The sequence below is a fragment of the Rhinolophus sinicus genome, linkage group LG06 (genome assembly GCF_036562045.2).
Source record: "Rhinolophus sinicus isolate RSC01 linkage group LG06, ASM3656204v1, whole genome shotgun sequence".
NCBI classification, from domain to species: Eukaryota; Metazoa; Chordata; class Mammalia; order Chiroptera; family Rhinolophidae; genus Rhinolophus; species Rhinolophus sinicus.
Window position 1 is genome coordinate 101300167 of NC_133756.1, and position 11185 is coordinate 101311351.

The following is an 11185-nucleotide window of genomic DNA, read 5'->3' on the forward strand; positions in this document are numbered from 1 at the left end:
GGAACAAAGGCAGTGAACATACGTATGTGTGAATCATAATTGCCTAATAATTATTAATGTCTTTTCCTCAAATAAATTATAAGTTTCAGGATGGCAAGAAGCTCTTCTCATACTGTTATTCTTTGGAGCACTGATTCAATAAAGAGAAGACAACCATACTCAGTAAAAATTAGTTGGCTTTTTCCCATCAATATTGAAAGCACATTAAATTCAGAGTGATATTTATTTTTGGATACTATGCTCAAATACCTGCGACTATGGGTAATATCTACTTACTGGGCAATTTAAAGCCACCTTTCAACAGGATCCTGAGAGTGAGCTGTGTTTTATGCACAGTGAGTGAAAATCAATGCTCTGTCTATGCCTATCACAGCATGTCACATCTCTGATTGAATCTTTTCAACCTGCTTATCAGACATACAGCACGGGAATAAATTTATCTTTATACACTTTATATATGTCACCAAAAATAGCTTTGGGATCACTATAACCTAATGACCTAAGAATGTCCGATAAATGATTAAGCTGTGGTTGACAGTAAAACCGCACACTCTGTTCTTTATTATCTAAAGCACACTATTTCTAGAGAGAATTGAATTCCCCAGAAGTTCCTTCTAAAATAATGCCCACGATATTCTAACACTTAGCCAAATGGAAAGTCTGCAGCTTTTAGTCCTAATTTTACTGACATTTTTTTCTAGAAATCAACCATAGAGATCATTTTAATCATACTCATGGTGGGTTTTTTTCAAGGGACTAACCTAAATCACTTTGTTATTCTTGCCAAATTAAAAGTATCTAGAATCTATAAGTACCTCAAGATCAATTGTTTTGAAAAGAAAAGAGTTTTATGGTTCTAGCCTGAGTTTAGAGAAAGTAAATGGTATGCTCTATTGTTAAATTACTCAGATAAGAATCAAATAACAAAGAAGCTTTTTGTAAGTCAATATAACTCATTACATAAGTGGAAACAGTTGAGGAAAATAATTTTATCAAGACACATATAAATCACAAAATTATTTTGACCATTCAGGAACACTGCATTAATTCTAATAACTTTTCTAAGTCTATGATGCTATTGATATGCATGGTCACATTATGTTAACCCTGGAGGTTTGTCTAGCACTTTAGTTTTAAGCAGAATATGGTAATATAGAGAAATGATACCTGAACTTATATATATATATATATATATATATATATATATATATATATATATATATATATATAACATGTTGCCCTGAATATTTGAAGGTGAAGTTATTGGTTCACCATTGTTAGCATATATATGACCACTGTTGTTCCATGAATGGAAATTGATTTGGGGTGATCCATACATGTTTTCTTATCTGGTTCTCCTTATAACCAAAGTCATATATCTGCAGGTCAAGTGGCCAGAGTACATGTGGCAACCTCTGATTATAGATACAAATAAAGCAAACTATCCATAAAAGATGAAGCTTACTTTAGCCCCATCAATGTGATGCTTTAATCAATCTAGAAAACCTGTTTGACTCATGGATGCAAATGAACACAGAATATGAATGGAACACAAAATCATTTTTTATTGCCAACTCTAAGGAGAGCTGATCATCTAGGAAAACATTTTAAATAACTGGCAAGATATAGAAGACCCACCTTGAACTGATTACTTTTTTTCTTCTTGCTTCGTCCTCCACAATTTCCTCATTCATTAACAAACAGAGAGAGAGAGTATGCTGAGCCAGCATTGTAGTAGATATAGTGGGGACAAAAATAAGCAAGTAATAATTTCTGCCCTCAAGGAAAAAACTGATTTAGTGGGAGAAAAGACAGGCAATAAATAGCAGCAGAAAAAAAAAAAAATGCAGTGCAAAATAATAAGTGCTTTCTGTTCAAATTGGGAAAAAGGTTGGATTTTCAAAGAAGAAATTGATAGCCTTGATGGATACCTAGGAATTAGCCAGGTATGGACGGTCAAAAATGCCAGGCATTAAGCTATCTGTTTAGACTTACATCTTTCCTATACCTTTTGGCTCAAATTGTGCCCCCATGTATGCTTCCCGGACTTTTTTCAATTCTCATGGTAGCACAAATATAACATCCTCTTTATTTAATCCCACCTATCATTCTATATTGTAGCTTCTCTTTATTTGCTTTCAAATCCCTGTGGTCTATAACCTACGTAAAGGGAAAGACTGCATTTGTCATTTTAATAGGAGTAACAATCCCAGTATCTTGAATTGTCCTGGCCAAAAACAGGAGCTCAGTAAATCATAGTTGAATTAAAGCTGACGGAAGAAACAGTTTGTGCAAGAGCACTAACGTGTGAAACAACATGACAAGAAGTAGGTATGTCTTGAGGAATATATGCGTACAGTGGGGTACAAGATAGAGAGGATTTGAATTCTCATCCTTGACAAGAGCTGTGACGGTGTTGTAGCACAGAATAATGGGTTCAATTACAGTTCTGAAGCTCAACTGCTTTCATTTTATCCTAACTCCACCATTTACTAACTATTTTATATTGGGAAAGATATTTAACCTCTCTATGTCTCATTTTCTTCATCTGTAAAATATAGACCTCAGGATTTTGTGACGTTAAAGTGAACTACACTTTAAGTGTATCTACACTTAAACGGTAACGTGGTAAGCATTCAATAAGTATTAGCTATGATTTCCAGGCAAATAAATTTGCCATTCTTCCTGAAAACTATGACGAGACTGAAGACCTTTAAGCAACAGTAAGATATGATGACCTTCCCTCTGTATCAGTCAGGATTCACTGCAGGAAATGGAACCCATCCCTTATCAACCTCGTTGTTAGTTAGCTATCTGAAAAACTGCCCCCAAGTTGTGTTTTTCAAAGGTGTGAACATATCTTATTATCTTTGATTCTATATCTTCCATATATTTGGTCACAGAGTATAGGCTGGTGCAAAAGTAATTGCAATTTAAAGGGTTAAAAATAATTGCAAAAACTGCAATCACTTTTGCACCAACCTAATAGTTCCTCAGTAACATTTAATTATCGAATAAATGCCTTTGGAGTAAAGAAGAACATTTTGCCCAAACCTTTTTATTCTACTAAATTCTTTATACAACGATTCATCTGAGAATGAGTTAGGTAGGATCACTGCCATATCCTCTTGTGCCAAATACTAGATGATATGTAAAAAGCAATCTAGAGGGACAGAAAATATAATTCAGACAAATCCATGCAGAGTTGGAAGAGATTAGTAATACAATTTAAAGCAATGCCATGTGAGTCACATCCTTTTGCCAATAAATTTAAAAAAGAAAGTAGGAACCATATATAGACTCATCCAAAACCACTGTAGTGATCGGCCTCTACTCCAGCAAGTCACCATCCACATTTTTGCTCTTTCAGTTCCAGGTGTGTAATTATCAACTTGTTCATTTATTCAGGACACACACCTGCCAACAGCTTTCTCCAAGATAATCCAAATAGCTTTCTTTCAATGACTCTGGTTGTCCAAAATCAATGATATGTTGCTGCTGCATATGCTAAGTCTCTCAGGACAACAAACAAACCACAGAGCAGCAATAGATAAATATCTCATTCCCAACCAAACATCATTCTAAACATGCAAGCCTGAATTTGTCACTCCAGGGCCAAATCTTGTCAGCTGTCTATGGCTTTGTAGACCATTGGTTCTAAAGATTCTAGCTATATATACACTTACAGATGAGACCATTTCAGAAGAATATCCACTGAGACTTTCAACTATTAAACTTTATTATATTGCCTATGGTGAGACTTTAACTGTACTTTAGAGCAATCTATTTTACAGAAAGATGTTTCTCTATATTAAAATCTGCCTCAAGGATCTGTCTCTGGTACCTGTGCATAAAGTCCAGAAGAAAAATGTACAGTGCAGAGGAAGCAATTAGAAGAACAAGGTTAGGGTAGGAGAGAGTTAAAACAACCATAGTAGAAATCAATCTTCTCAAATCCCTACTGGAGAAAATTTCATTTCCTAGTTCAGAGGAGAGAATTTAAAAGAAAACGTTAAGCCAAGTGCCATGTACCTGTGTTATTCATGGAGGAAATCCATGATCAGATTTCCTTCAAGAGAACCTGTGGCAAGGAGTGAAGTTGACTGACAGGCTCTGTCTGCTGCACCTTTAAATCCATTGAATCATTTACACCAGGTGATGCTTCCTCATGGCTGCTCCCAGCTCTTGACTGAGCACAATGGAGGCCAGAACATGACCTTGGTGCCCAATGCAGGATGAAAATCTGGCTCAGGAACTTCTCATAGGCCTGGCACAAACTTTCTCAGAATTAAGCTTCAATCTCAGTCTCTTTTTACCCAACCCTTCCTTCCTTGTATGCTTTTTCAGGCATCAGACCTGTATTTCAGTCTGAAATGTTCTCCTTGCCTACTCTTGCTGCTTCCCATCTTATCTTTCACAGGCATTTTCTCCAATAAAACTCTTGCATGTCTAATCCCATTTTAGGTGTGCACTTCTTGGAAGACTTGAATCGTCAAAGTGCATACGATGATATCAAAAGCAGAGAATTAGGCCTAGTTCCTGTTCAGATGGTATGCAGTTTAATGCAAGCATTAACTCATGCATGTTTTAGCACTGCTCCTAATGTTTGAGTCTCTGTGTTCCTTGAAGATTTGAATTATTAAAGCATTCAGCACAGAAGATGCTCAGTTCTCCTCCCCTTCATTCCTCTCAATAAAAAGAATGTGTTGAGCATTTGTTTTCAAGGTCCTCTCTCATACAATTGCCATTAATTACTCCCAAGAGATTGTATGAACCCAAGACATGATCGGGTCAATAAGTATTTGGTAACTTTGAGGGATGTGAGATAAATAAAGAAAATCGGGGATGTCCAAGCACTGCTAAAGACCACACTTTAGAGAGCAAGTTGCTCACCTTCCCACAGACCATTGTTTGGGCCATTTACAATTGTCAAGGACATACTACACTCTGATGATCAGAATGCATCATAGATTTGCTGGCTTCCTTGGTGCCACTAGCCTTGAAAATATTTTATAGACCTTTAGTACTAACAATGTAGGTCTAACAGTAGTATCAAAAATTGTATTTCAGTAGAAAATATTCTTTTCTCAGTGTGGCATTCGGATTATTGATTTGCAGCCTATAAATTTACAATGAGAGCATATATATTCCTTTTTTTATGTTGTCTCCAAGATTATTACTTTTTGTTCCCTCCAGATATGTTCGATTTCTATACATGTATTACCATCTTGAGATCAATAGTTAAGGACAAAATATTTATCCACTATCTGAAAGCATGATTATGGGACATACATTTGTAGAAACTCAGCTTTCTCTCTTGTATGTTTATATTTCACCACAGCCTTTTCGTTTCTGATGTTTCTCCTAATTTTTTACTTCTTAAACTAAAAATGCCCAGAATTCTATTCCTTGACATCTTATCGCTATTTACTAGCTATTCAGAAATGCCTAATCCTACATCAGTCACCTCAAAAATAATTTAAAAGGGCATGAACCTTGATATATATATAGGATCAAATAATATTCAAGATATGTCTTCTGAGTGTATGAGACATAGGTATATGAGAATGAAGCTTATCTGGCATTTCCAGACCACCCAATTTTGTCTCTCTTCTGAACTCATCATCTTATCACATATTTGGATCTAGACATGTGATTTCTTGAAACTTTAACAACAAAAGATTATTTACATCTTATCTCCCTACTAAATTGTAAATCTTTTTGAGAAGATATTATTCATATACTGCTCTATCCTCCCTCAGTAAAGTGGGAGGGAGTGATTTGTTATCTATAGCATACCCAGGCAGGAGTAAGCCTTGCTAAGACTTCATCTGAACTCCCATCTCTCCCAATGTAGACTGACCAAAGTGGCCTGACCTGGGAGATGGTCATAGACATTCCACCAGGGCCAAAATGATGGCAGGGACAGTCTGAAAAGAAGTTTCAATTACAAAAAAGAAACTGACTCTAAAAATGATCTAATATATAGCATGGTACCTGAAATTAACAATACCGTACTATATTCTTAAAAGCTGCTAAGAGAGTAAATCTTAAATGTTTTCACTACAAAAAACATGGTAATTATGTGAGGTGGTTATGGGTGTGTTAATTAACTTTATTGTGGTGATCATTTCACAATATATACATGTATCAAATCATCACTTTGTACACCTTAAACTTACACAATGCAATATTTCAGTTATATCTCAATAAAGATAGAAAAACTGCACTAAATCCTTTTCAAATACCACATATTTTACTTTTTACATCTTGCTCTCATAGAGTAGACCACATTGGTCTGTCACTGCGTGGTTCTGCATGTGCTAGTTAGAAAGCAGCAACTTTTCCAGGTTTCTCTGCTTAGAATTCTTTTCCTTAAAAATCCCAACTACCATTGTTCTGGATTCCTTTTAAATACACCAGATTTATTCCCAAGTCAAAGTTTCCACAGAATTTAACTTAGGCCCATTAAGCGGAGAGAATGTACACAGCGGGAACGTTTATGTCCAGGACTGATCAAATAATCACCCATAGCAGTTGATTCTTAAACTAGAGTCAGTATATTCTAAACCATCCAAAAGTTCCTTATGAGATTATAACATTCTACTTTCCATTTTAACTAAAAAATTCAAATAAGTATATTCTAGATATGCACTGACTGGTAGCCACTAGTCAAGACTGTTAAAATTTAAATGTAAATTTATTTAAGTTAAATAAAATTAACACTCAGTTCCTCAGTCACACTAATCATATTTCAAATGCTCATTGGCCATATGTGGCTAGTGTCTACCACATTAGACAGTGCAGATATAGGACATTTCCATTGTTGTAGAAAGTCTACTGGACAATGCTGTTCTGTATCATTTAAATAAACTTTAATAACACTGTGTGTACAGCCAAACAGTTTGGGTATTTATAATCATTGCAACCTAAAGGAAAAAAATAACCAAAACAAATTAATGAGTAAAACATATATATATCCATGGCAAATAAAGAGCAAATGACACTGAGGGGTGTTGTTTTAGTAAAGTACTGGGCAAAGAGAACATTCACATGTAGAATTCAAAAGAATGTTTTCCAGAACATTTGAGTTTGCCATTTACAGTTAAAAAATCAACTTTATCTAACAAATTAAATTATTTGAATTTTATTATTTAATAGTTGCATTTTATTGAATTTGTTATAGTTTTCATTTTCAAAGTCAAATATGAGTCATAGATGTAAGAAGTCTATACCTATTTTATGTTCATGCCTATTTAAATAACACCAAAATAAATATTTAAATCAATAGGGAGAATTCTCAAAAATTTATTTTTTGTTTAAGGGAATGGTCCATTACATAAGTGTAAGAAACCCTGAATTAACATGCAAAGGATATTAATAGCTGAGAGCAATTTTTGAATTGTGCATGATTAGCATTCCCAAATGATACAAACTGATCCCCAGCAGTGGTGTGTTACTTTGATTTTTTTCTTCAAAGCTGGTAGCCACTAGTCAAGCATTCAAAGTTTACTCAGTTTGAGTTTGTTGAGTCTCTACCTTCTATTTTGTACTCAAGCTTCTAGTTCAGCATTGGAAGTGATGAGATCCATATTCTGTTTAGGAAAAAAAGGTCATTTCACATCCCAGTACAAGGTTTTAAAACTCTGAACAGCAGAGAGCCTGAAATCTCCTCCTGGGGAGGTAGAAAGGGAATGCAGGGGAAGAAGATGCCAAGGTCCTTTCTGGACATTTCCAGCCTCTAACTCCTTCCCCTTGAACTTGATGTATTTAGGTACACGTTCCATTTTCAGCCTCAGAGCATTCCTCCATTTTGTTTTATTTTGTGCGTTCCCTGGGCTAGTACGTGTTGTTTTTCTTCAACTTCATTATCAAGCATGTGCAACTAAAGATAAAATGAGGCACCAAAGCAGGCTTAATAATCTTCCACAGAGATTCAGAGGTTACTCTTAAGTGTTTTGGACATCTTTGCTCATAAAACAAGTCATACTTTATGGGGTTTATTACTGGAAATATCACTGCACAATTTTATAAGTCAAGCAAGGAAGCTTAATGCTTTTATATTATAGTCCCATTTTTGGACTCTAAAGGATAAAATGGAACTCAGAGGAGAGCAGAATATGAAATTCCGTAATCCTAGTTCAAAGGAATAGGATAAAATCTTCACTAAAAACATTTCTGTTTTTGTAAAAATGAACTTGGCTGTGAAAATAAAACAACGTGTGACACACACATACACAACCCTATAGCTATACATAGATACCTTATATGAGAAAATAATGCATACATGTTTTATTACATTAATTACATATATATATGTATGCTTAAATTTTCCTGGGTTTTCTGAGCAATTGTTAGACTGTTACATTAATTGGCAGTTGCACAATGAACTTTGTTATTCATTAGTTTTGTTTTTTATCTTTGGTTCAGTTAAATAAAGTCCTAAATATTTGTAGGTAATATCACATGGATTTTAATTATGTTTTAATGTAAAGATACTCTGCCTTTCTGCTTTCATGAAAATTAAATCTTGATAAAGTTTTTATAGCAAAGTGACATTCTTTGAATATTCAATCACTGACCTATAGAGTATTAATAGGATATTTGCTTAAAGGTATTTCACACACACAAGAAAAAGGGTTTTTCACAAACTGAACTGTGAAAATAATTTGTATCATTGCTATGCCATCATCTAGATAGACTATCTGCACTGAAAATTCAAGATTAAATTATTCTAGTTATTGTGAAATACTCCCAAGTTACAAAAGGCTGGGGTTTTTGCACAGTGAGTTTAGTTTCTTTCTCTTTTCTTTTCTTTTCTTTTCTTTTCTTTCTTTCTATTTAAAGAGAATTTTATTTTGAAAGTGTCATCTTAAACTGTAAGGATGTCCATTATACTTCACAATTAAACATGCCAAAGGAGAAGCCACATTGTCAAAATGTCCACTGAACCCACCCAAACACCTCAAACCCACCCTTAGCTGACTTTCTATAACCTCATTAACCCCATTTTTTTAAGTTGCTTTTTTTCTTTAAGCAACAGAAATGTAGCTAGATGCATGTTGGTAAATGCTGTCTATATTCACATAGAGACAAAGTGTAATCTCTGAGCCCAATATACAGAGAAAGGAGGGGAAAAAACTAGAATTCTATGAACTACTACACAGTGACCTAGCACCCTCCAGCTTCCAGCAGAGGCTAAGGGAGCAGAAGCTTTCTTTCTTCCCACAGAGCACAGTAGTGTTGATTCCATAAAGTTTTTGTTGAGACAGGATGGGATAAAAATGAATTTTAAACAGAAAGGGGCAAATTCTTTTCCCATTGTATTCTGCTCAAGATATTCTCCACCCCCAGATAAGGTGAGAACCATGGTATAAAGGAGAGAAAATAAATCTCAAAAATAAGGTGACTGAGCACAAGAGGAAAAAGAACAACAACAACAAAAAAATTGCTACTTGCTTCCAAGGACTGGAGAAAATTAAAAAAGGAAGGTTGTAACCCATCAGTGTTCCATTAGTCATCTTCTCCTTCATCTTCCTCTCCTTTCTCTCCCTCATCATCATCTTTATCTTCTTCATCTTCATTCTTATCCCCTTCTTCATCAATATCTTCCAATCTTCTTCTTCTTCATCATCATCGTCTTCTTCTTTCCCTTCTTCATCATTTGGTCAGGAACCAAGTAGTAATGGATTAGGCCAAATATCATCTTTGATGACTTCTCCTAGCTCATCTGTACCTGCATCAGAATGATTAGTAAAACCAGGTAAAAAGTTCTCTGGTCCCTCATGCTGTCTCTTCCTGCTGGCTTTATTCTGCATCTGACTTGAACATTTATTTCATCAATTCCTTTCCAGATTTCCATTTGATTTCAATGGACTTTGAAGATGGATCACCACTCTGGTTCAGATGAAATTCTTTGCAGACAACTTTATTTTCAAAGGAAAATTTTCATCAAAATAAAAATCTATTCTGTAACCTGATTTAATACCTTCAAATTTTGTCACTTCAACTTTTGTCAAATAATGGAGTGCCTCTTCATCCTTTTCGTCAGGCAGTGCAGACACTTGTGGATGGTTGACAAATGTTATTACCAAATATTTGGGATTTGGGCAATTAACTCTGAACTCTTCTGAAAAAAATGGTTGGTGAAGTTTGTTATATTTTGGTTCTACTTTCAAAATCTCCTCACTGGATTGTTCATTAAGTCTTTGTTTTATTTTGTACTTCATCAATGTGTTCAATCGCTTCTTGCTATTCTTTTTCTCCCTTTGGCAAGTCCAGAGAGGTCGATGTCTTCTCCAGTTTCTTTGTTTGAGGCGGGAGTAAAGACTGGTTTTTGGGTGCCATGGTGTGAGGAGAGTCTAAGAATCACATCTGGAAAAAGCTATGAGAACTCCATAGTGAGTTTTGAAGACCCAGTGCAGCTCCCTCCTCTCTATACACTAAACCTTGACCCTCAATCCCACCAATCCGTGGATTTGTATATTTTGAGCTGTTACTGGCTTACAAGAAAAAGGCTATGGCTTCAGGATTGGTAGCAGGTAAATGTAAATGTTCTTACATAAAATGCTTCTATAATTAATATTTTTAAAGATAACTACTAATATAACCAGATTGAAGTAATACTTGTCAATTTAGAGGTAAGGAGTTTTTCAGACACCCTGTTAAACAGCCTGAAAATTATTGTGGAAAAAATTATTTACAAATTTAATGTGGTCCTAAAAGTTTCCTTCATATTCCTCTAGTCAACCTATACACTTAATTCTTCCAGCAATACTTATCTCCTTTTATTTTCTAAGCTAAGAGAATTTAGTTCTTCCCCTTCATAAACTTTACAAACAGATCTACTAAACCCCATGCACCCCCTAACTCTGGTGGTCTTGCAGAATCAAGGCCCACCTAATGGGAGACAGGAAAAGATACAGATATAGATGATACAAATAGAGATAGATATAAATATAGATATAGATATAGGTATTATATAGAGAGAGATATACTATATAGAGATATTATATATTATAAATAAAATCTTCATCCTGATTTCTATGAACTTCCTTAATTTTGGACTACTTTCATACTGATTTAAAAATACATGAGGCAATACATATTTTTCTGTATTACTGTAGAGTCTGGTTGGCAACAAAACACAATCAAGAATCTAAAAGTGTCAGGGGGTTTCTGGTCA

At 34.8% G+C, this 11185-nt stretch overlaps 1 pseudogene; it reads right to left on the bottom strand.

Moving 5' to 3' along the window:
- Nucleotides 1-9513: 9513 nt before the first annotated feature.
- Nucleotides 9514-10347, bottom strand: LOC109450324 (protein SET; annotated as a pseudogene).
- Between the last annotated feature and the right edge of the window lie 838 nt (nt 10348-11185).